Genomic DNA, 26,290 nt, shown 5'->3' with positions numbered 1-26,290 from the left:
GATGAGTTTCTCAGCGAAGTCTTGCTGTCGCGTCTTCCACTTCCGTGGTATCAGCAAGATGGGGCCCCCGCAAGCAGCAGCAGCCGAGCACGAAACTGGCTCGATGCGACTTTTCATGCGCAATGGATTGGAAGGCACGGGCTCGTAAATTTACCGGCTAGGTCACCTGACCTCTCTCCGCTCAATTTCTTTCTTTGGGTTTATGTGAAAGATCGTGCTTACATGGTCGAGACGGAAGTCAGATTAATTCAAGGCAAGGATAACGTATGTCTGCCTTAGAATTCCGGCATCGGTCATCAAGACAGCCACCGAAGAGGTGATAAAACGGACCCAGTACTGCGTAGCTGCAAAAGGAGACGTATTCGAACGCGTCCTGTAGGCTGGTGTTTAACGGACCTTACGAATTCATAGATTTTAAGGGCACACTGAAATGTGACGGTTTTTTTCTCTTTTTTTGTGCAGACATCCTGATTGCTAAATCGGCTCATTTAGAAGTGTTATATTTACTTTCTTGAACGCATCGGTTTTGCCTTCTCTACACGTTGGTCGTTTCCCGATCTGTTTATTTCGCTTTTGTTTTTTGCCACGAACCTGTTTTTGAGGCCCGTATACGCTTTCACGAAAGCTAAAACCGTCACTTTAATTTGGCTTTGGTCCGAAGCAAGTTTCTGGCGCGAAATATAGCTTCGCACGCATTCTTTCGATGCGGTGCGAGCAAAGCAGCGGAATTTTGAAACATTCTATGCCTATCAAATTGCTTTGCATTTCTTGCGTGGTGAGAGCGGCGCTTCGGCCGCGTTACCAAGGGGCTTTTGTTATCAATGTGGTCAGTCGGTCTTGAGAGACGGATAATAAATGTGATGTAGAAATGAGAGGAAGGAATAGCTGCGAAGCCGCGATACCTGCTGTTGGTGCTCCTTCCGTACTATTATCAAGGTGATGCGTTCTCTCTTGGGGTTTGCGACAGGCAACGTAGTTGCTTTTAATCAGCTTACTTGAGGGCGCTGCTTTATGATGCGGGTGGGAGCACTCTCGCGTGATATTTTTCATACTTCGTGAGCTTTCTTTGCCGGTCGGAAAAAAATTTTTACCTAGTTAGTACGTCGCTCAAAATACCCCAGTTAGATGTCACTTTGGAGTGCCTACAAATGCCTCATTAGCACTTTGAAAATTAGGGCAGTACTTCTCGAGTTGAACAATTAATTGTAATTACCGAATGAAATCTCAGTAGCGAAAGAATTACTGGCGACTACTCCACTGTACTGGAAACAATATGCACAAGGTTTTCTTCGAGTAACGCAACTGCTCTTCTTTTAAGTGGGCATGGCGAAAGTGCTGTCATGAAGACTGAACCGGCCATTTTGTTGTTACAGGTTTTCCTGTGCAATGCACCCATTTCGGCATACACTTCAAGCAAGGAAACAGCCATCGCCAGCTGCGAGGTACGTCGCATCCAAGGAACATCGTGGCAGCTTGCTACTTCCGGACTGGAGCATGCGCACGGAACAGCACCGATAACGACAGTGACATCCCAGCGCAGCAGCTATATAATCGCAGTCGGCACGCAGCAATCCCAAGGTCGATTCAAATAGGTCGCGAAGCTTTGGGCGTAAAGCGGTTCAGTACAGATTGTCACCGACATCAGCATGGGGGGTTATGGGAGCAGCGATTGAAGCGCGACTATGTTTGGAGGGAACAGACATTGGGAAAGAAAAAAGCGTTTTTTAATTGAAACGAGACACAGTTAGATTCATTCAACGAAAATAAAATTCCTAGTCAATTTTATATATTCGTGACGAGTTAAGAAAATACAAGTTTAATTTTATTACTAGTAATAAATGAATTTCCTTTCAGCGCCCACCGCTACAGGGGGCGTTGACGCCGCTATCACTCGCAATGCAATGCACGTCTTGAAATGGGCAGAAAGGCGCTTGCAAAGTTCACCTGTTGAAATACGCCCCCCTCACAGTTTGTGCTTTCTTGCTTGTCGAAGTTTGTCTGAATTTGGTGACGCGGGTAGCTTCATCGCTTCTTAATCTGTTCAGTCAAAAGTAGTGAGTTACGACCGCCAGATAATTCTGTAGTTGTTTTCGTGCGACTGCGCTGGCCGACGGGCTTGGCATCCGACAATAGGATCAGCACTCTACACCTAAAGCTTTCGTCGGCCTCCAAAGAAAGTACGTTCTGTGCAGGGATGCGATTTCGATAACCGTACGGCTGTCCTTTTCCTGCATCGCTTTCCCCGCTGAAAGCTCGAAACGCCCATCAAGTCCAATGGCGGGACATTTGAATATATAGCTCCAAAGGAAGGACAACAAAACAAATTTCGCGCCTTCTAAAACAAGATGGCGTCACTTTTGCTTATAACGGACATGGCGTCACATTATTTTTTCTTCCGCCGGAAGTGTTCCCACCATATACAGATGGCGCTAAGCCCCATGAACCGCCGATGGACCGCCATGTTTTGAACGTATGGGCTCCTGTGGAAGCTTCGCTACCAGGTATATTTACCTTGGCAATCCCGTGGGCATGGCGAAAGTGCTGTCATGAAGACTGAACCGGCCATTTTGTTGTTACAGGTTTTCCTGTGCAATGCACCCATTTCGGCATACACTTCAAGCAAGGAAACAGCCATCGCCAGCTGCGAGGTACGTCGCAAGCAAGGAACATCGTGGCAGCTTGCTACTTCCGGACTGGAGCATGCGCACGGAACAGCACCGATAACGACAGTGACATCCCAGCGCAGCAGCTATATAAGTGCAGTCGGCACGCAGCAATCCCGTGGGCATGGCGAAAGTGCTCTCATGAAGACTGAACCGGCCATTCTGTTGTCATAGGTTAGTAAATTTGAGAAGTACTTCAGAAGTGACAACCGGTTTATTATTGTTCTGCCATGCCCCGAACTGTGTGCTTCTTGTGCCCTGGAATGTATTTCCATGTTGCTGATACTGTCTGGTGATGTTGAGCTTAATCCTGGTCCCAAAACAGTTGAAGGAATGCTCGCGGAAATTTTGGAAGGGCAAAAACTAATGAGTGAGGATATAAAACAAGTAAGAACAACACAGGCTACCTTTTCTAACCAGTTGGAAGTCATAAACAAGAAGATATCGGAGATGGAATTGACCATGAGAGCTGTAAAGGAAAATGAAGGAAAAATAGAGCGCCTTCAAACAGAAATTAACAACATAGGTAGTGCTCTGCAGTACAGCCAAGAAAGAATGGTTGATTTAGAAGGTCGAAGTCGTAGAAACAACTTAATTGTCTTCGGAATAACAGAGTAGTACTGAAACGAATGATGAATTAAAAACACGAGTTCTGCGAGATGTATTTGAGGAGAAACTTGGAGTGAAAGTCAGCACAGTTGAAAGAATTCACAGAATTGGGAGACAACGGAAGAATAAATGTCGACCAGTTATTGTAAGATTTTTTTACTACAACGAAAAGGCGAAAATATTCCAGAACTGCAAAAAGCTAAAGGGCAGCAGTATCTCAGTTGCAGATGATTTTTCCGAGCTGACGCTACGAAAGCGTAAAAACCTTTGGGAAAGTGCAAAAGCTGAAAAGGACAGAGGAATGAAGGTTCGCCTCGTGCGTGATAAGATTTTGATCGACGACGACACGTTTATCTGGGACGAAGAAAAAAAGTGTCGAAAGAAGGTGGTTAAGGGAGGTCAAGCTCGCGTACAACAAAGTGACAAAGAGAAAGGAAACCCAGGGATTTGAACTTGATTAATGTCAACGTTCGTAGCCTGGCAAACAAGACCGTCGAATTTGAACACCTTCTTTTGCAGTACAAGCCAGATGTCGTTGTTGTCACAGAAACGTGGCTACGCCCTGAAATAAAAGACTGTGAATTAATCCCCCCCGGGTTATATCATGATCCGCAAGGACCGCGGAACGCGTGGTGGAGGCGTGGCAGTTGTTTGTAAAGAAGACATTGAGCTGATCGTTCTGGATGACTGCCCTAATACTGAAAGTATTTGGTGCAGAACAGAATTTCTAGGCGTTCCTTTTATTATTGCAGCTGTCTGTCGACCTCCGGATGCTCCTCTTTCATTTTTACAATGCCTTCAAGATTATATGTGCAACAATGTTCCTCTTAACACCCGTGTCATTATTGCAGGAGATTTCAATTTACCGGGAATAGATTGGGTTGATCTTGCAGTGGGTACTACAGATGTTGCACATTGTGAAGCTTTGTTAAACTAGACTTTCAGTTACGACCTCACGCAAATAGTTCCTGAAAGTACTAGAGTTACACAGACCTCGGAATCCTTACTTGATCTTGTGCTCATTTCAAGCAATGTACCGGATTGTAGTGTTTCCGTCAAAGACGGAATTTCTGATCATAAACTGGTGTTGCTTTGTGTAAAGGAAGCCGTCCCGACGAAGAATTCAAAGAAGCCAACTATCTGTATAAGAGATTATAGCAACGCCGACGATGTTAGCATCTTGGACTGTCTTGAAATGTCACTGTCCTCGTTCGATGGAGCGACTGACGTCAACATCTTGTGGAATAAGTTTAAGAATACGGTGATCTACTGTCTGGAAAAGTTCGTGCCAAAACGAATCAAGGCAGTAAAGAAGCGCAATCCTTGGATTAACCGCAATATAATACAGCTTAAACGAAGAATAAGACGCAGAAGTAGGAATAAAGAGAGGAACAAAATGGAGATTTCGCAGCTTTCCCAGGCCCTTAAGCACATGCTCGTAACGGCAAAAGAACACTTTTACTCGCAGACGCTACCCAATTTCATGAGAGATTCACCACAGCATTTTTGGCGTCATCTTGCCCCGTCGCACGAACAAATACAATATGTTTGCATTGATGGCAACATAATTAACAACTGTGCTCAAATTGCTGAAATATATAATGAATATTTTCATTCTGTGTTCGCTCCACCCGAGCCATCTTCCACTGACCTTGATGAGAATAGCACCGAGGGTAGGTTGCCTATGCCAGACATCGTTTTCCCTGAAGAGGGGATATATGCACTACTACTTAACATAGACTCAAAAAAATCAGCCGGTCCCGATGGCATCCCAAGTGAATTTTTGAAACGATATGCGGAATGGATATCTAAGTATCTCTGTATCATTTTTAAGGCGTCCCTAGAGCAGCACAAATTGTCATCTGATTGGCTGACAGCTAGAGTTGTCCCCATGTATAAATCCGGCAACAGACACAGCATCGAAAATTATAGGCCCATTTCAATTACCTCTACATGCTGCAAGATCATGGAGCATGTAATATCAAAAAGCTTGTTCAAATATTTGGAAAATGCTAATATCCTTCCTAACGAACATGGTTTTAGGCAAAAATTGTCAACGGTTACCCAACTCACCGAAACCATACACGATTTTTTAAGCGTACTTAACGAGAAAGGTCAGTTAGATGCTGTTTGCCTCGATTTCTCAAAAGCGTTCGACCGCGTTGCACACCCAGAACTTCTTGACAAACTGCTTAGTCTCGGCGTTAACATTAACATTGTCAAATGGATTCAATCATATTTAATAAGAACACAGTTTGTGGAAGTGAATGGTGCGAAATCCGGAGTGTTGCCTGTAACGTCAGGAGTCCCTCAGGGATCGGTGCTGGGCCCTGTCCTTTTTCTCAGTTATATAAATGACATTGCAGACCAGATTAACCCCGTTATCAAAGTTCGACTTTTTGCAGACGACTGCTTAATGTATACCGCAGTATCCAGCCGCAATGACCAGATCGTCTTAAATTCCGCATAAAAAAGAATTAGTGACTGGTGTAATAAGTGGAAAATGAAAATAAACTGCAGCAAGACTAAGTATATAAGGGTAACCAAGAAGATAAAAAATATACACTCCTTCGATTATGAGATAGATGGTAAGGTCATAAGCCGCGAAAATCACATTAAGTACCTCGGAATTACCATATCCAGTGACCTGAACTGGAAAGCACACATAAAGAACATATGCTCGTCAGCTGAAAAAAAGCTCTGGTACTTGAGGCGAAAGTTAAAACTTGCTCCTCAACAAACTAAATTAGCTGCATATTTAACGCTTGTTTGTCCTACATTAGAGTACGCGAGCGTCGTGTGGGATCCGTTTAAAAAAAACCTGGTATATAGAATTGAAAAACTTCAAAGAAGAGCGGCAAGATTCATCTTGTCAAAATATCGTTCAACGGACTCCGCAACTGAAATGCTCAGGAAGCTCAACCTACCTCCACTTTTAGAACGCAGAAGGATAGCTAGACTGAAATTTCTTTATCTGATTCGCCATAACTGGTTTAACCTTAATACACAGCAGTACATAAAACAGCGCCTGTCTCGAACAGTACGAAGCAGCAACCTAGAGCAAATTCAACCCATTTCAGCACGAATAGATACACATAAGTACTCGTTTTCCCCCAGAACAATAGAGGAATGGAACGCGCTACCACCTGAATTACTAACAGTAGACAATCTAAATAAATTTGAAACCACACTAACAAAATTCTTTACTTCGGCTAGAAGTACATAGCTGCTACTTTAATAATGGTACTTTGTCTTACTTATGTTCCTGGTTGTAACACACATGATAATTCCAGCGGCTGTAGTAGAATTAATACCACCCTACTGCAATTTGTTTTTGCTGCTTCTTGATTTGCATTGTGCCTTTGCCTGTGTATATGCCTTATTTGGTCTGTTCTACACTGCGGCAGCGCTGCTATCTTGTATTGTTTGTCTTGCAACCACCCTGTAACGGCCTTCGGCCAACAGTATTGTTAAATAAATAAATAAATAAATAAATAAATAAATAAATAAATAAATAAATAAATAAATAAATAAAAAGGTCTTGGGCCATGATAGTTGGGGAACATTGTGTAATTCACTCAGTAACCGAAATGAGGCCAAGCCGGATTCACTCGAAATAAGAATAAACAGCAGTCATGCGCAGCAGCGCTTGTACTCGGACTCACAGAAAAAGAAAAAAAAAAAGCGAGGCTGCAGTCTCGCCGGAAATGCGAAGCAGTATTAGTGATAGCCAAGTATGCGACAATTACACGAAGGAAGGTTACACCACCGAGAGGACTCGGGCTGTCTCCTACTATCTGTCTCCTACTAAGAGGTCTTGTGTATACTCGTATAACGCCGTCACTTCAGCGCTCAATTCTTCCGGGTCACACGAAGTTTCTTGAAGTGAAGGGCAAAAAAAAAATATGTATATATATATATATATGGGGTTCGGCAAGCTGGTCGCCGCCCACGCCCCCCCCCCCCCCCCCCTTCCGCCGGAAAAATGAAAACTCTCCGCCTATGGAGCGTGTTGTATTAGAATGTGAAGATATCTGCCCAGCGGTAGATTTAGAAATCACTGGCCTCCTACAAGCCCTTGAGTTCAGCGAGAGCAGGGGGAAAGCAAACATGTCCGCAATAGAAATTAGTGAGAGGGGTTTGGAACATTGGTAGAAGTAGGGAAACGACAAACAACGGAGGCGTACAAAAATAAAGTTTACAATAGGGGTTCGGAAACTTTGGTTATGGGAAATCATCGTGTTTTTTTTTTCTTTTTTAACGTAGGTAGGGCATTAGGCAATAAAATAGCTAGAGCTTAGTGGAGAAACACCCCGCACAGTTCCAGAGGGGACGCTTATGACATCCACCCATCTTTCCACCCATCAGCAGTCATCGGCTGCGCCGCTACAAAAGCGTCTCGTTCGAAACTATGCTGCACCCGCACTTGAAATTAGTGATGAGGACTCGAGTGAAGATTCCGAAGATGACAGCAAAGCAGATTCAAGCTCTGACGTCGAGGATGTTTTGAGTCAGCCTGGGACATTCGCAGTTGTTCACGGGCGAGTTTCGTTAACGGCCTTGATCGGTCTCTTTCCTTGTGCGCCGATCTTTTTGCGTGACCTGAGCGCTCTAGTGATTATCTTCAGGTTGCATACTTCGCTTGGTCATGATGTGCTGCCACCGGCAGCAAAGACATTTCCGTTCGCGCTAACAGTGGCGTACTAACTATTTCTCGAGTAGGGAGGGGGGGGGGTACACTCAAACCGCAAACGATCTGACATTGCTCTCTCTCTCTGTCTCACACACACACACACACACGCATATATATATATATATATATATATATATATATATATATATATATATATATATATATATTGTAAGCATTTATGCGGACTTCATCTTCATCTGTACAAAGTCAACATCAATCATCGGCTCGTGTTCGTTTTTGCATCGGCGCCATTTTTCCTTTTTGGAATAAAGCGTCGTCTCGACCGTGGTATTTCAAGTGATGGAGGCGCTTTAAGATCCCTTCGACCTCAATCTACTTCAAGATCTCTCCTGGAGCTACGTTTGGGACGCCGCTTACGCCAAGAGGCCGCCATGTCGCAAGACCAAACCGCAGCGTCCACCATCTCGGTTCAAGTGCCAACCACCCCCACTCCGAGCCCTGCCAACAACCGGTATCGCGATCCTGAAATCTTCTCTGGCTTGCCTGGTGAGGACGTTGAAGACTGGCTCGACAACTACGATGGTGTCAGCGAATACAACTGGAACGAGACATCGAGGTTAAACAACGTGCCATTTTACGTCTCTCAAGTAGCCAAGACATGGTTCCTGAATCATGAGAGAGACTTCCGTGATTGGTCGTCTTTCAGGGAGCAGCTACGGCGGATTTTCGGAACAGCCACGGTTCGTTCGGAAGTTGCGAAAAAGAGGCTGTCTGAGCGCGTCCAGCATTATGGCGAGTCGTATACCTCGTACATTGAGGACATCCTCGCGCTTTGCCGCCGTGTCGACAGTGCCATGCCAGAACCTGATCGCGTGCGACACCTTCTTAAGGGTATCGGATCTACTGCCTTCAACGCACTCGCCGCTCAAAACCCTTCGACGGTGTCGGACGTCGTCTTCGTCTGTCAGCGCCTCGACGCCCTGCAATCAATCCGCTTGCAACCGGACTTTTCCGACAACCCCCTGGCAAACAGTATTGAGCTCCGGTCTATCATTCGAGCCATAATTCGTGAGGAATTGCAAGCGCATGGCTCACCCCCTTGCAGCAGCGCTCACGTCCAACCTGCTTCTACTGACCTGCGCGGTATTATTAAGGAAGAATTGGCCTCCCTGCAGAACGCCCAGCATACCAACGCTTCTCCTTGCCCACAACCGGCTTCTTACGCCCAGATTGCTGCAATGCCAGCCGCGCCGTCTCCAATCACACCACCTGCGCCTGTTCACGATCACCTGGCACCTTTAGTCACCCGAGTTCCGAACCCGCCTTACTACTCTGCCTGGCGTTCGTCGCGACCTATCTGCTACTACTGCGGCTTTCGAGGACATATCTCCCGGTTTTGCCGACGCCGCCAACAAGACGAACGTCGTGGTTACGCGGCCTTTGAACGCGATGAGCCACCATCTCGCGTTTACCGCACTGATGACGATAATCCCCCCGTTCGCCGATCTCCATCTCCGGCCGACTTCTCCAACACCGCACTCAACACACGTGCCTCGAGACGCCGCTCCCCATCGCCGCTCCGACGTTCTGTTTCGCCACTTCGCCCTGTCTCCCAACTCCATGTCCAGCGACCGGAAAACTAACCAGTGCAGTTTTTGGAGGGAAAACTGCATCGCCGCGAAGTGCTCCAAGTCCTCCTGAATGTCCTTCGAACATGTTATTGGTGTCTGTGGAGGGTGTGCCTTTGTTAGCTCTGATTGACACGGGAGCTACTATATCTGTTATGCGTGCGGACCTGTGCTCTCGTCTGCGGAAAGTGAAGACGCCTTATATTGGATCATCCCTGATTGGGGATAATGGAGCAATCATTCGACCATCAGCCCAATGTACAGCCCGCGTCTTCATTGATGGTATCCGTCATCACATTAAGTTCGCGATTTTATTCCCGTGCGCTCATGAATTAATTTTAGGTTGGGACTTTGTCTCGTCAGCGTCCGCTTTAATCTCTTGCCGTCAACGTGTAGTCCATATGACCGAGACAGTTCATTGCAGCGGGAGTGCCGATGAGGCACGACTGCGTTTTCTCATTGCTGCCGATTCTGTACTGCCTCCTGGCCACGAGCAAGTCATAAATCTCTTTTCTACAGACATCACCAATGGCGACGTGTTCATCACTCCTTACGGTCGCTGTCTTGGCCGTGGGATTGTCTTCGCTTCCTGCCTGGTGCGGTTCAAAGAAAGCTCTGCGTTAATCATCGCTTTAAACGCGACCACTGAGACAATCCTCCTACCTCAAGGCTCCGCAGTGACCTGTTATGTGGATACTCAACCAGTCTCCCTGCTTCCTCTTGCCGCCTCGCAAGGTCTTCCTCAACAGGACAAATCTGCTTCATCTGCCCTTGCTTCCGTGATAAGTCCTGACCTTACTGTTGCTCAACATGAAACGTTGCTAAAATTGCTTACGAAGCAGCAGGCCTCCTTTGATATGGATACTTCGTCACTCGGACAGACATCCGTTGCCTTCCATCGTATCGACACCGATGGCCAGACTATTGTACGCCGTCGTCCTTACCGAGTCTCTTTGGCCGAACGCAAAATCATCGAGGAGAACGTCGCCGATATGCTGAAACGAAACGTCATACGTCCCTCCGCCAGTGCTTTGTCATCACCAGTCGTTTTAGTGCAGAAGAAGGATGGATCGGTACGATTTTGTGTGGACTACCGTGCGCTAAACAAGATCACCCGTAAGGATGTATATCCCATGCCCCGTATCGATGACGCCCTTGATTCGTTGCAAGGCGCGCAATACTTTTCCAGCCTTGATCTTCGCTCCGGATATTGGCAAATTCCAATGCACGTAGCGGACAAAGAAAAGACCGCCTTTTCTACTCCGGATGATCTTTATGAGTTTAATGTAATGCCTTTCGGTCTATGCAATGCTCCCGCCACATTTGAAAGAATGATCGACACTGTTCTTCGCGGCCTCAAGTGGAAAACTTGTCTATGTTACCTCGACGACATCGTCGTGTTTTCCTCGACTTTCACTGACCATCTGCAACGCTTAGATGAAGTGCTCACATGCCTTTCTAATGTCGGACTTCAACTAAACACGAAGAAGTGCCGTTTCGCTAGTACAACAATTAAAGTCCTGGGTCATCTCGTTAGCAAAGGCGGCATCCAGCCCGATACAGATAAAATTGCCGCGGTGCTCAACTTTCCACGCCCACTTCGTGCAAAAGAACTGCGCAGCTTCATTGGACTCGCCTCATACTTTCGACGTTTTATTCGGAACTTTGCCAGCATTGCCTCGCCCCTCCACAAGCTCCTTGCTAGTTCCAGTTCCTTCGATTGGAAGGATCAGTGTGAAGCCGCGTTCCAAGAACTCAAGCGCGCACTAACATCCCCACCTGTTCTTTGTCATTTTGATGACAAGGCGCCCACATTACTGCATACTGACGCCAGCGGTCAAGGAATTGGTGCCGTACTGCTGCAGCGCGACCACGAATATTGCGAAAAGGTTGTTGAATATGCAAGCCGCACTCTCACTTCCGCGGAAAAGAAGTACTCGATAACCGAACAAGAGTGTTTGGCTGTTGTGTGGTCAATTCAGAAATTTCGTCCATATCTCCACGGTCGACATTTCACGGTTGTGACCGACCACCATGCCCTATGTTGGTTGTCGACGATCAAAAACTTGTCTGGGCGCCCTGGCCGCTGGATCCTCCGATTACAAGCATATGATTTCGATGTCATATATAAGTCTGGACGGAAGCACCAAGATGCCGATGCTCTTTCACGATGCCCATTACCACCATCATCGGAGCACATCACATCACCGTGTCAAATTGGCCGCACGGAGGACGCTTCGTCCATTACACCGATTTTTTCCTTGACTCCATCAAACCGCCCTTCAGTGCTTTCCACTCACCAGCGCGCCGATTCCTATTGCCATGGTATCATCAATCGCCTTAGCGGTGTTTCATCTCTACCCAATGCCAGGCTACGGAAACAGCTCAAACTGTTCAAGTTTGAAGACGACGTGCTCTACCGGTACATTTTTCACCCGGAAGGCCATCGATGGGTTCCCGTTCTACCGCGCTCTCTTCGCGCTGCAGTTCTGCAGGCCTCACACGATGACCCTACGTCAGGCCACTTGGGTTACCACAAAGCACACGAGCGCATACGCAGCCGATTCTATTGGCCAGGCCTTTCCACGAGCATAGCTAGATATGTTGCCTCGTGCACGCTTTGCCAACACCGTAAGCGACCTACTACTGCTCCGGTCGGGACCCTACAACCACTTCCTTGTCCAGCACAACCCTTCTCTGTCGTCGGCATTCACCTTTTCGGGCCTCTCCCACCTACTCCAGACGGCAACAGATGGATCGTCACTGCTGTTGACCATTTGACCCGGTACGCTGAAACAGCCTCAATACGCTCAGGAGCTGCCTCAGAAGTAGCGGCCTTCTTCTTGCAGGCTGTCTACTTACGTCACGGGGCGCCTCACGTTCTTTTGAGCGACCGAGGCAAGGCATTTCTTTCAAGCACTCTTAATCAAGTTCTGCAAGCGTCCAACACCGTGCACAAGACAATGTCTAGCTACCACCCTCAAACCAACGGCCTAACAGAACGATTTCATCGCACGCTGTGTGACATATGCTATCCATGTATATTCAACCTGATCATCGTAACTGGGATGCGATTCTCCCATTTGTAACATTTGCGTACAACACGTCTGTTCAACGGACCACCGGATACTCTCCATTTTTCTTAGTATACGGCCGCCACCCAACCTCATCACTCGACGTTTCTTTCTTCTCTGGCCCCGTCAACGCTTCACCATTCATTTGCGACAAGTTTGTGTCTCGTCTTGCCCAATGTCGTTGTCACGCCCGTATGAACACTGTAGCCAGCCAAGACGATCGCAAACATCGGTACGATGCCTCTCATCGCGTCGTTTCCTACCGCCCTGGTGACGATGTGCTCCTATGGACACCTGCACGAACACCCGGTTTATGTGAGAAGCTTGAGTCTCGATATATTGGCCCCTACAAAGTCGTAGAGCAGACCTCGCCGGTGAACTATCGCGTTACACCTGTTGAGGCCCCAAATGACCGACGCTGCCGCGGAACGGAGATCGTGCACGTTTCTCGCCTGAAGCCCTTTTATCTCCGTTCCACTGTCTAATGTGCGGCCAGGCTGGCCGCTTCCGTCCACGGGGGAAATTAGTGTAAGCATTTATGCGGACTTCATCTTCATCTGTACAAAGTCATCATCAATCATCGGCTCGTGTTCGTTTTTGCATCGGCGCCATTTTTCCTTTTTGGAATAAAGCGTCGTCTCGAACGTGGTAGTTCAATGTATATATATATATATATATATATATATATATATATATATATATATATATATATATATATATATATATATATATATATATATATATATATAGCGAATGAGTGCTGCAAAATGTCGCAGTTTCGCGCCACGGGGGAAGCATCGGTTGTGATAGCAAATTACAAATGAGTAGACAACCATATTAAGAAGGACAGTAGTTTTATCGGCAGTATAAACTTTTAACACTCGCTCACTAACTATATGAACAAACATGGTGTCACCGCGCACAGGCAAACATGCACACATCACACTCGATGACCGTGGACACTCGCTGTGAAAACACTGACGTAAGGAAGCAGCAGCGAGCGAAGTGACCTTCGGGCTTTCTATCATTGCAACGCAAACTGAGCGGCGAGAACACAGCACATTCAAAGCTACGAGCCGTCGACCCACCTAATAGCTAGTCAACCGAGCGAGAAGAGCAGTTAAGGCCGCTGTACTCCTGGACTGAGAAGACAACCCACTGCAGAGCGGAGGAGCTACCTACGCTCGTGTGCTCGTTTACTTAGGACGTCGTCACCTTTCGGGAAGGGGAAACCAGAAGGCGCTCAATGGCGGCATGGTGACGTGTTCAAAGATGGTATCGCCTCTGCAGCGGCGCTCTAAACGGTTTATAGGGCAGCCCGTGGGGTTCAATCCCCCCTGGCTGCCCCCAGGCTCCCCCTCTCCAGCCGTTCCTTCATGTCGCTCTCTCTCCCTCTCAACAAACGTCCCACTCTTCTGGTTTGACACCCTCATTTTCCACATAAACGCAGCGTCAAAGGTGATAAAAATCGTGATATCTACACGGGGAAAACAAGAAAGGAAGCAGGTCTGATAAACAGGCCTATCACATGACGGGTCGTGAAGTAGCGACGCGTACTCTGGCTCGCTTGGGTAATAAATAATATCAGCCGTTTGCGCCCAACTGGTACTTCTGTCAGAAGCTTTTCGAGTCAGAGAAATAGATCGAGTCACTCTTTGAGTCTATGGGCAGGAATTTCATTGTGTTCACGCTCATTTTGTTTTCCTTCCTGCGCGGGCAACTCGTAATTACATTCGCAGCTTTACTTAGAAGTCTCCTCCTTCTTGCTCAACTTCGCTGTTTTTTCGAGAGAAGAGCAGCCGCCCTGTCCTGGGCACGTGACAATCGTCGAGACTAAGCAGAAGAAGAAAAAGAGCATGTCGCCGCCGGGCTCTCGGGAACCGTCTCAGTACACAAGACGTTCGACGAGGCCACGAAAGCCGCGATGGCGTCCCAGAAGCGCCAATACTGAAGACAAGACAGGACAGGAGGGATGGGGCAGCCATGGACAACAGGTGCGGTCTCCCATTGCCCAGGTTCACAACGGCAACGCCACGTCGCAGACAGCCACGCCTACGAGGTCGGAGATATCGGGACGCAGAGGTCACATCTACAGCAGGCCAAGTGGTGGTCAAGATGAGAGGATTGCCAGCGAGCAGGTGGTCATGTCGCCCTCCCGGCTCGAGTCCAGGATGGCATCGAGACGCAGGATGATGTCGAGGCACCATGCTGGGTCACGGAAGGGACACGGGCGCCACCAGGAAATGAATGCCGTGGATGCCTATTTCGGAGCTTTCGAGGACGGTGAGATGCATGTTTCCTTTTGCGGCTTTTCATCGGCCCTGGAAATGCTTTGAATGGTCTTGTGTGCTCGCACAGCTTACATTGGTCCCTTCAGGTGCTAAGGTGCATCCATATGAAGACACTGCTTGTTCCTTTTTGTTTCAGTTGGCGCTGAGGAAAATTAGTAAAAGAAGAGCTTTACGGTGCACTATCGGGCATTAAAGAAACCGCAGAGTGAACCGTACAATGCAAGGGTCCTCTGGTTGAATTTTCCGGATAACGGAGCCCAGTCCTCCTTGCTTTAGCGTGCATTATCACCTTCAGTTCTGTCATGAACGTTAGGTGACACGTTGCTAGAAAAAAAATTCGGCAGTACCCACCTTACGATGAATGTCGACGGTAATGCATTTAGCATGGAATCAATATAGCGCCACAAGGTATTGTCACCATAGAAACGAGTAATTTATATGAGGCGTGTATTGCAGTGGGATTCCTCTTTCGCGCTTCCCTAAAAACACTCGGCGCCATCTAGCGCCTCCGCCGCGAAGCCTGAACGTGGCCTCTGAAATGAATGGCACGCCAGTGCTTACGAACATTGAGAAACACGTCATGCGGCAACTGGCCTCCTCTCTTGCGCTTCTTTCTGTACGCGCTGCGGCATCTAGTGGTGCTGCCGAACAGTGCGCGTGTGGCCTCCTAAAGAGGCGAGTTGCTATGATTGAGAAACCCTTGGGACGTGGGTTCGATTGCGCTCAGCATAGGAGAAATTTAAGGGATATTTTTCGTCATTGTAGAGCAGCACATTCCCAGTGACACATACTGTCACGGTTGGCGTGTAACACCCCGAGAAAAAAGGATGCTCGCAAGACCCTGCTCAACCGAAACGGAGGATGGATTCCTAATTTGCCATAATTGTCTCGTGTGGCTGCTGGTCCCTTTGTGCGTGCGACAAAGGGGAGAACCTTTTCCACGAACTGTCCAACTCTGGGGGAGAACGCTTTCCGCGAACCAACGTCGCCTAGAAGAAAGGAGCAGCCGCAAAGCAACAATGGGGACGTGCAACCTCGCCCATGAGAGAAGGAGCAGCCGAAAAGCACCAACAGGGACGTGCAAACTCACCTGGGAAAGTGGGAGTGGCCGCCAAGCACCGTGGGACTCAGTGCATGTCACGTGACGTTGAGGTGAGCGAGATCCCGCCTACAATTTTAGTGGGCCTATTTAAGGGCCCCGCAATGTACTTTTTCTTTTCATTCTCTTCTTATCCTTCACCAACCACTGAATAAACAGTGCAAGTTTCGCACTAGGAATCGTCTCGTCCTTGCCTGTGGCTCTGGTCTACCGGATGCCTGCAGCCCGCCAACAGCGCCCCGCTACCCAATAGTAACGTTGGTCAAGCTTGGAGAAACAGGCGTCGCAACAATACCTAGTTACCCAAGTTGGCCTCAAAGACGTTCATTGAAGACCAGCACAGACCGAGGGGCACATACCGAGCGCATGCTCCAAGTCGACGTCAATGAGTTTCATTGAAGAGATCCACAGTGACTCGTGCCGAGGTGAAACAGGTTCGTTGAAGAACGGCACATATTTTTCATATTGCCACATGCTCGGTGACCTAAGTTTTTCCAACAGTTGGTTTCGAACCCTGTTCCTTGAGCACAGCAGTCCAATGGGCGACCCATTCGAGTCACTACAGTCGTTACAGTCATTACAGAATATCTTTATTTTAATTAATTCCGGGGTTTTATGTAGTGGGGGACTCCGGATTCATTTTGTGCACCTGAGGTTCCTTAACGTGCGCCCAATGCACGGTGCACGGGCTTTTTAACATTTCGCCCCCATTTAAATGCAGCTTCCGTGGCCCGTATTCGATACCGCGCTCTCGGACTTAGCAGCGCAACGGCAAAGCCACTGCGCCGCCACGGCGGGTACAGCACATCCAACTCAGTTGTTAGAACCTACGCTAAGGGAAGCTTTCCTTTATCGTTTCAGCAAAATTCTATGCAAAGACACACACGATTCGCGCGGTTACCCGGCAGAGGCGTCTGCGTCAGCTGGCGTTTGGTGTGTTGCGATACCACGTACCCGAGCACACGAGGGTTGGTCCCTCCCGCGTCTAACCGTGCGCGGCTTAACCGTGCCCGGTGAAAAGGGGATCCTGGCGGTTGAGCCGATGCTGAGTGTCCAGACCTCTAAGGACCCTCGGCAGAGGCAACACACCCCATTGGTCTCGGCTTCATGTGGACGGCACCTCCGGACTGACCCATCTGGGGGAAATCGGTAGTTGCCTTTTACTGTCCTCCTCTCCAATCTTCCTCTTTCTCTCTCACACTGAATCTTTTGTGTCCTTCCCTTTATTTCCTTTTACTTCCAATTTCCTAGGCAGCAAAGGTTAACCTTGTGTGGTTAGCCAACCTTGGGTACACCATATCTGGTTATAGTAGTGCCGTACAGCAGGCGTATGCAGTGCCTGCCCTTTCAAGATCCTGCAGCGTCCCCTCGTTGGGCTCCGTGGTGGGTGCCTGGCGCCGCTGCCGAATCGGTTATGTTTATACGTGACAACTTCCTCCCACTTCCTGATCGCCCTCAGAATCGAGGGCGCACCGAAGAAATCTTTCAATTTTTTGGCGATCGAACACAGAACTTTCCCCCGCTTTCACGTAATCCACTCTGATAAACCTGAAAAGACGGTGAGAATGTGTCACCGTTCATCGTCTCGTAATCTTACTGAAGTTTTCGTTCCCGGTTATAAAGCATCAAAAATGGCAAGTGGTGACTGCCCAACCTTGTGTCCAGTAACAGTGACCCCACACCATATCATGAATACCACTCGCGACGTTGTCTTCGATGCTGATCTGGTAGAATTGTCTGAAGCTGAACTTCTAGAGGGTTGGAACGATCAGAATGTGATCAATGTTAAGCGAATAAAAATGAGGCGTGATGGAAAATAAATTGATACCAAAAACCTAATACTTACATTTGGCTCAAGCATCCTGCCCGACACTATTGAGGCAGGGTATGTGAAGATCCGGGTCAGGCCGTATCTCCCGAACCCCTCGCGTTGCTTTAAGTACCGGCGATTCGGCTACAATTCACAGAACTACCGAGGCCGTCAGACTTGTGCGACATGCGCTGCAAATGAACACCTCTCTGAATCATGTGAAAACTTCCTCCACTATGTGGACTCTGATGAGGAGCACGCCGCGTACTCGCGTTCGTGCCAATCCTGGAAAAAAGAAAAAGAAATTGTGACAATGAAAGTACAATAAAATATACAATTCAAGGAGGCACGCAAGCCGGTGTCCTGCCTACCCAGTCAGTTTTGCCGAAGTGGCGCGTCAGGGGGCAGCACCACAACGGCGCCCAGCGACTGCCCGGCCCACACAGTGTGAGCCGGCCGTGACGCCATCCGCCCTCTCGGCGGCTGCAGCTACTGTTTCTCCGCCGTCCCAGAAGAAAGGACCACCGACTGGCGACCCTTGCGGCCATCAGCTGGTGATCGCAAGGGTCTCGACCCCCAAGACGAGGCCTTCACGTCAAACACAGCGTTCGCAAGAGCGGGTGTCCAGCGCCCCGCAACAGGCGATGGGCACGACTCCCAGCCAAACGGTGGAGCTAGCGCCTAAGGAACGGCGAGAATCTCTCGACCGCTCCAAAAGAAAGAGAAATCTTGAATCGCAGGACCGGTAAAGGCCTCTGTTAGCTAACTCTCTTTTCTTAAACATACAGCACAGAACTCTTTTATTATGGCCACTCAAATAGTTCATTGGAACATCAGAGGTCTCCTCCACAATCTCGATAACGTTAAAGAACTCCTGCGCTAACTTAGTCATAGTGAGCTGTGTGTTCAAGAAACTCGCCTCAAACACACACAAACAAATTTTCTTCCACAATATACCATTTTTTTTTAAAGACCGTGATAATGAAGTCGCGTCACCTGGCGGTGCGGCTATTATAGTCGATAGATGTGTAGCCTGCCATGAAAGAAAGCTCCGTACGCCTCTAGAGGCAGTTGCTGTTCAAGCGTTGTTGTTTAATAAGCTAGTTAATATCAGCTCTATATACATCCCTCCCAACTATCAACTTCATAAAACCGAATTTCAAAATTGCATCGATGAACTCCCAGAGCCATGTACTGTCGGCAGGCACGTACCCAGGATTTTTTTCCGGGAAAAGGGGGGGGGGGGGGGCAACACAAGGTAACTTTTCTGTACAAGTGAGGAAGTGCATCTTTACTAGTACAAATGTGAATAATTCCCACCGTTCGCCATAAAGTCGCATAAATCAGCAAAAGAGAATTGAGATAAGGCGTATCTCACAGGTACGCCTGTGAGATACACCTCTCCTTTACTTGGCAAACAAGGAACCACATCATATGGACTCGCGCAGGCAATAAGCGTAAGATGAAAACTGCCAAGAACAAGTCAACAAGCGAAAGTGCAAAATAGAGATTTCTATTTGCGTTTTTCTGTATTAGCTCTGAAAGAATTGTAGAGAAATACATATTTGCGAAATAACCACAGTTCTTTTGCTTCCCTCGTTTACTGCTCTACGAAGGTAATTGCCAAAGCCGACTCGTATTGTTATTTGGGAAGTTGCGTAACCATGCGTGGCTGCCAGTCCCTTACAACCGCGTAGAACGCAGAACGCTGCGGTTCTAGACGTACTGCGCCCAACGCGGGAGGTTAGAAAAGCACCTACATAAGCACAGCAGATAAGTGTATTCGTCAGGCAGCTCAAGTGATAACTGTATAAGCGTCATTCAAAACACACGGAAATATTCTCCAGTTCTGGATGCGTTTTATCTACTTCCCTTTTAAGTAAAAAGATGTTGATGCATAAATATATTCACAAACAACGGTTAAATTTGTTAATTTTCACTTTTCCTCCCTGTTTGGCTGTTGCCTCGGCTCTCTCCCTTAGTAGATCGGGTAATTTCTCAACCCCTTACGACTCTTGTTTCCAGTTGCTTATTTTGCACGAAAAGTGCTCTACAATTAGAGAGAAGCCAGACGAAGTAACGGGTGACATTCATATTTCTTGTGGGTTTAACGGTTTTTGCAGGGTTTGATGATGGATGCTGTTTCGCATGATTTTATTTTGCACCTTATCTAACCGATATCACGGGTATATGATTCTGAGGATCTGCCAGTGTCGCGGCGGGCCGCCACTCAACGAAATGATGAAGCAAATAGAAAAGTTAAACGCAACTGGCGTGTTCTCCGGCCGCAACTCGTTCCACGAGCGTACAGACCAGCTGACCACGAACTGAACCCCTTTCCTGGTCCCTGGATCAGTCTAAGCAAACAAAGTTGAACTAACGAACCTCGGGTGGTGCGCGTGACCGTTGCAATACATGGTGGCAACTGAACGGATCTCGAGTTAAATGCGCGGGCACGGAATCGATGAGAAAACTGGCCTTCACACCCCAGGAGATTCCGAGAACTACCGCCATCCAAAAGGAGTGAGAAATGCAGCAAAATGTCAACCGCCGAACAGTTGTCAAGTCTCCAGACTGATTTGGAGGCGCTTAAGGAATGTGAGTGAGGTTTGGTGGCGTGGGCGTGGGGGAGGGGGTTATGCCGCTTATTTCGCCCCCCCCCCCCTTGGGTACGTGCCTGGTTGTCGGAAATCTAAACGCGAATAACAATCTGTAGGGAGAGTCCCGTTTCGATAGAAGAGGACGCTTAATATAAAACTCTCCCTATTCATCTGGTGCATGCTTACTCAATAAGAAGGAGCCAATGTACTATAGCGCTGCGCACAACATCTACGCTTCCATTGACTTAAGCATAGCATCCAGCACTCTCCTGCCGTACCTCGAGTGGAATGTCGTTACCGAAGTGACCACTTACAAATAGCTCTAAATCTTACAACACAGAATGAATGCTCCCCACATCACCCTCGGTGGAAGGTTGACTCGGCGAACTGGGAATTATTCCGAGAACGTACACGTTTAGACAGGGAGGACATTGCTGGTCTTAATGTAGACAATGCCGTGGCTTACCTGACAGGTTTTATAATAGACGCTGCCACAAAATGCATCCAGCAAACGAATGGACTGTCTAATAAACAATGCATCCCGTAGTGAAATGGTGGATGACAAAAGGTAAGGGAAAAAAAAAAAAACAAAGTTTGGGACTACTACGTGACTGCCCAACTGCCGGAAACCTCATTAATTTTAAACAAGCAAAGTCGTAGGGCAGAAGAACACGTCGACGAGCTAAGAGAGATACAGTTGGGAGTAGTATATATCCAGTATTAATGTATACACTGATCAGATAAAGGTATGGAACCGGCTAAACAAATGAAAAGGCTGTCAGTCTCATTCTCTACCCCTAGTAAATAGCGAAGGAGACGGCCTGAAAAATCAGGCAGACTTTCTAGATGAGCACTTTGAACAAATTTCGAGTGCATAGCACTACACACACACATTTTTCTGTGGTTCAGAGAAAAGGCACAGCGATGGCACCTTGAACGCAAATATGGAAGAAATGAGGCGTACAATCGCCCGTTCGGCTTAACTGAACTTCAGGCATCTCTCACTTGTTGCAAAGACACGGCGCCAGCTAGTGATCGCATTATTTATGAAATGATCAAACACGTACACTCATAAACTCTAAGAACACTTTTATCCCTTTTCAATGCTATGTGGGCGGCTGGGTACATTCTACCTGCTTGGAAAGAAGCTATTGTTATCTCCATACTTAAACAAGGGAAGCCCGTTTAACCCGTCTCTCGCCAGCAGTCACAGACCAACAGCTCTAACAAGCTATCTGTGCAAGCTCTTCGAAAAAATGATAAATCGGTGCCTAATCTGTTTCTTAGAAAATGACACAAATACTAGATCCCTTCCAGTGTGGTTTCCGAAAAGGCAGGTCGACGACAGACCACCTCGTTCGCATTGAGGCCAGCATCAGGGATGCTTTTATACATAAATAGTCGCTTCTTTCAGTGTTTGTCTGCCTGGAGAAGGCATACGATACGACATGGGGGGGGGGGGGGGGGGGGGGCGTTTCGGTATTCTTCGGTACCTTTCCGCAATGGGTGCCCGTGGCAACATGCTGAATACAGTCGAAAGCTATCTCTCTGATCGCACGTTTCGTGTAAGAGGGAGCAACAGTTCGTCTAGAACATTCACCGAAGAGACCGGTGTGCCGCAGGGAGGCTTGCTTAGTTGCATACTTTTTGTCGTAAAAATGAATTAACTTCGGACAGTCATTCCACGCACCATGTTTTTTATTCTGTATATGACGACGATGTGCATATAGGCTTTAAATCATGCTATACTGCTATGTGCGACCGTCAGGTGCAGCTTGGTTTAAAGGGGCCCTGAACCACCCCTCAGGCTTGGTGAAATAACATAGTCCGCGGGTAGCATACGCTGTTGTGAACATCTCAGCCAAGTTCTGCTGTCGTACGTGGTCCGTGGAGCTCGCAAGCGGAGCGCAAAGTCACCCTTTGCTCAAACGCTCTCGTTTCAAAAACCCCATGATCCTCGCTCTCTTCTGTGTGCTTTATTTCGTCATAAAGCACACTCCAATACGCGGCTGCTATTGGTCGCTGCGCTCGGCTACACCGTGGCCGCCGCTAGGTGCCGCCACGAGTCCAGTGGCTAAGTGCACTGCGGCTCTCTGAGGACAGCCGCGTTTGGCTTATGCCCCAACCACTGGCACGCGCCGAAAGCTTCGGCGCGCGCTGGCAAGCGAACGCGTCGCTTCGCTTCGGCTGGAGGGAAAGGGCGCGCAACCACTGGAGACAAGCTCCGACGCACGCCGAAGCTCGCTCCTCGGCTGCGGCGCACTGTTGCTGGACTATTCCGTCTTCATCTGTCAAAGTCCGGCCTAAAACAGCCTGCTGTAAACTAAGCTTGAAAGAATAAGTTAGTGATCTGTATGCGCTTTTAGATATAAAAAACACGTTTGAATAATGAAAATACACCTGCCGCAACAGTTTTTTATTTTTGAAGTAACAATAGTGTACAAAATATCGACATCAGCGCTCGCGCGTCGTCTGTCTGCAAGATCGCTTTGCAAACACCTGCACGACGATGCCATATATCAAAAACTGTTGCACCATTTCATTTTTTGGTAGCTTATTGCACAGCCAACTATGTAAGAATTAGGCGTGCAATGTATAACTGAAAAAATCTGTGTTGGAAATATTGCCACGTAGTAGTGACGGTAAATAAATAGTGCCGGCTCAATCGCAACGATAGCGGCGAGCAATGTCGGCAATCGAAGAAAATCTCATCTGCGGGTCAAGCGCGTCGGTTTGCATACGTCAGTCGTCGAAATTTACGGCCTATTCGCTGGTGCCCGCGCGCCTTCCAGAAACTACAACACAATTCGTGTCGCGTATGCAATCAGATTAGCAAGGTTCGTCGACAACAGACAGAACCATCGATAACATTCGCGAAACTTCCGATACGTTCAGGCGCATCGTGCAGCGAGCGATAACGTTTAACATTTTTTAGCCGGTGAAATACGGTAACCGGACACAGATAAAGCATCCGTGTCAATATAATTATGCTTGTTGGTACATGAAAGAAACGTGAAAAAGTGGGTTCTGAGAAAATCAGCACAAACGAATTGAAACACCTGTAGCACTCACAGAAAAAAAAACTAGAATAGCTAAAATGTATGTAATTCGTATCTTGTCTCCCCCCAATTCTTGATTCTGTCAAATCTAGCCCATGGAGCACCTCTATTATTCTAGGTTGTTTTGATGCATCAACACCGCATCCGGAGGCCTTCACATTGAGTGTATTGCTACAAAACATTTTCACAGTGTAAGGGCCATGTTCTATTGTAACTGGTTTCCACATATCAAGTTTGCCTTTCTTTACATTAATGAAATGACATACCGTCAGATAATAAATGCTTGAGAATTAGAGGGTTTTAATAGGAGTCTTTCGTTGCCCTTTGCCAAGTCGTACTATTGAAGCACTTATTCGAATGTATGGGAGCAGCTCATTTGCATAGTATAAGAAATATATAAACAGGTTATTTTCACAATTTATGCACTTCGTCACCACAAAAAGAAAAATTTCAGTTGTTTGTAGCCTGCTATGATGTTTTGACTGAGAAAGATATATTCAGTTTTTTCTGCGAGGCACGGAATAATTGCTGTGGCATATTATTTTATTGCACAACACTGCGTACAGTAGCCAGCCATTATTAAAACTCAGAAGAAATTAATAGCACAATGCATATGATCAGGCACATAGCATATTATTGCACTTTCTTAATTCATGCCAGAACGACGACCACAGGCGTCCTTCTCCAACAAGGTCAGCATCCATCGTGCCTCCTTACCATCGGGCTTCACACCCTCAGCACGTTCAACCTCAGCTTTGTGGTGTTTAAAGCAACCTCAAGTGCGTCTTACGGTTCCAGGGATAAGAAAGAAGACCGTCCTGCCTACCTTGGCCTTGAAGCAAGCAGCTCTGGATTATTTGCACACTTTCTACTTTGATCGAGTCCACATATATACGGATGGTTCTTCCACTCAGACCAGCTCCACCAGCGCAGTGGTTATACCGTCATGATCACTAAGCATCCAAGATTTCTCACTTGACAACATCGACCAGTTCGGAGCTTGTTGCCCTCCGAGGTGCCGTTGATTATATTAATAACCAACCGGCTAATCGGTGGGCAATATTCTGCGATTCAAAGGCGGCCTTACAATGTCTTCTGTCATCTCTTCGTCGCGGGTCATGTGAACAACTCGTGTCGAAGATACGAGAAATGCACCATCACGTGATCAAGAAAGGACACGACGTCGTGTTTCAGTGGCTGCCTGGTCATTGCGGTATCTCCGGCAATGACCTCGCTGACGAAGCTGCTAGGAAAGCCCACGAAGGAGCAACCCTTGTTTCTATACCTTTATCGCGGACCGACGCAGCCCAACACTTAGGCAAGCTAGCGCACTCTTTTGACATTGGAAAAGTGGCACACACGTGAATTCACTCAACATCGATTGCATTCCCTCAATCTCTCTATGCAACTGCGGCTGTTACCAGGTCTTCTGCGAAATGAGGAAACAGTGCTGTGCCGCTTACGTTTGGGCGTCGCATTCACCAGTGCATATGCATTTTTCATTGGAATGGCTGATAGCACCGAGTGCAATGCCTGCGGTGTCGAGGAAACCATAGAACACCTAATGTGCTACTGCCCATCTTTTGAAGATGAAAGGCAAGACCTCTGCAGAGCTCTCAATCAGCTAGATGGAAAGCCGTTCACCTTGAACAAGATCTTGGGAACATGGCCTCGCATATCGCAGCTACAAAAGGCCACAAAAGCGCTGCTGCGATATTTGAAAGATACCGGATTGAGTCAGCGTCTGTGATCCAGACTGAGTGACCGACTGATATCCCCAGTGGACTTTCTCTTCTTTTAATCTTTCGGTCCCCCTTTCCCTTTCCCCAGTGTAGGGCAGCCAACCGGGCTCAGTCCTGGTTAACCTCCCTACCTTTCATCTACCATTTTCTCACTCTCTTCTTAATTCATGCCCCTTTTTTAATTGCACGAAAGCTACTGCACTAAAATAGCATACTAGTACATACTTAAAAAGCACAGTTTTATACTACGATAATAATCAATCATTCAAATTTTTATTGTAGTGCCCAGGAACAGCTAGAGAGCTTTTGTACTGGTGCACTTAACGAGCACTATGTGAGACAAAATGTAGAGAAAACATGAATGTAGTAGACAAAAAAATGGAAGATAGAGAAACAAATAGGGAAAAACGGAAATGCGGAAAAGTAAAAGGGAGTTAATCCTACGTGATTATCTACAGATACACAATACACAGGAAATGAACTCTGAAGTATGTTTTGGAGTCGAGTCTTATTAGCACAATCTTGTAACAAGCCCAGGCAACGAATGTGGAATGCTACCTGTTATACTGTTGCGGCACAAACAAATGCATATAATCAAGAAGCTTTAAGGAATGTATAATGTCATGGACCACCTTATACAGGAACAAAAGGTGTGATTAATTAAGACTTGAATCTAGAGGTGCGAGTTGAAGTATATTTGAGAAGGCTCAACTGTGGTCGCCATAATGGCAAAACTGGTGCTTTAAAATAGATATCAATTTATTCTGGATGCGTTCAATGAGGTCAGAATTAGATTTGCTCATTGCACCCCCCTCCTACAGAGGCATACTCTAGTAGTTGGAGGCACACAGCAGAATTTCAGAAACACAACAGGTGAGTGGAAATCATGCAATATACGGCATGCAATTCCAAGAGCGTGAAGGGCATCTTGTGTAATTATCTATGTGAAGAGAAGCTTAGCATTTTGTCGAATTACACACCAAGATCTTTCATTTCATCGACCCTAAGGAGTGGAGCATCACGTAGGGTGTATCAAAATTTCACATGGTGCGTTTTGTGCA

The 26,290-nt window shown here is 47.3% G+C and overlaps 1 long non-coding RNA gene across 1 annotated transcript in view; it reads left to right on the top strand.

The window, feature by feature from the left end:
* The first annotated feature begins 2,511 nt into the window (after window positions 1–2,511).
* The window catches only part of LOC140213737 (uncharacterized), a 47,563-nt gene continuing 23,784 nt past the window's right edge, over window positions 2,512–26,290 (top strand). Inside the window, exon 1 of the long non-coding RNA XR_011890662.1 lies at window positions 2,512–2,837. This is a non-coding gene — a long non-coding RNA (uncharacterized lncRNA). The remainder of the gene's footprint in view (window positions 2,838–26,290) is intronic.

The sequence above is a fragment of the Dermacentor andersoni genome, chromosome 1 (genome assembly GCF_023375885.2).
Source record: "Dermacentor andersoni chromosome 1, qqDerAnde1_hic_scaffold, whole genome shotgun sequence".
Lineage (NCBI taxonomy): Eukaryota > Metazoa > Arthropoda > Arachnida > Ixodida > Ixodidae > Dermacentor > Dermacentor andersoni.
This window is presented reverse-complemented; position numbering and strand designations above follow the sequence as displayed.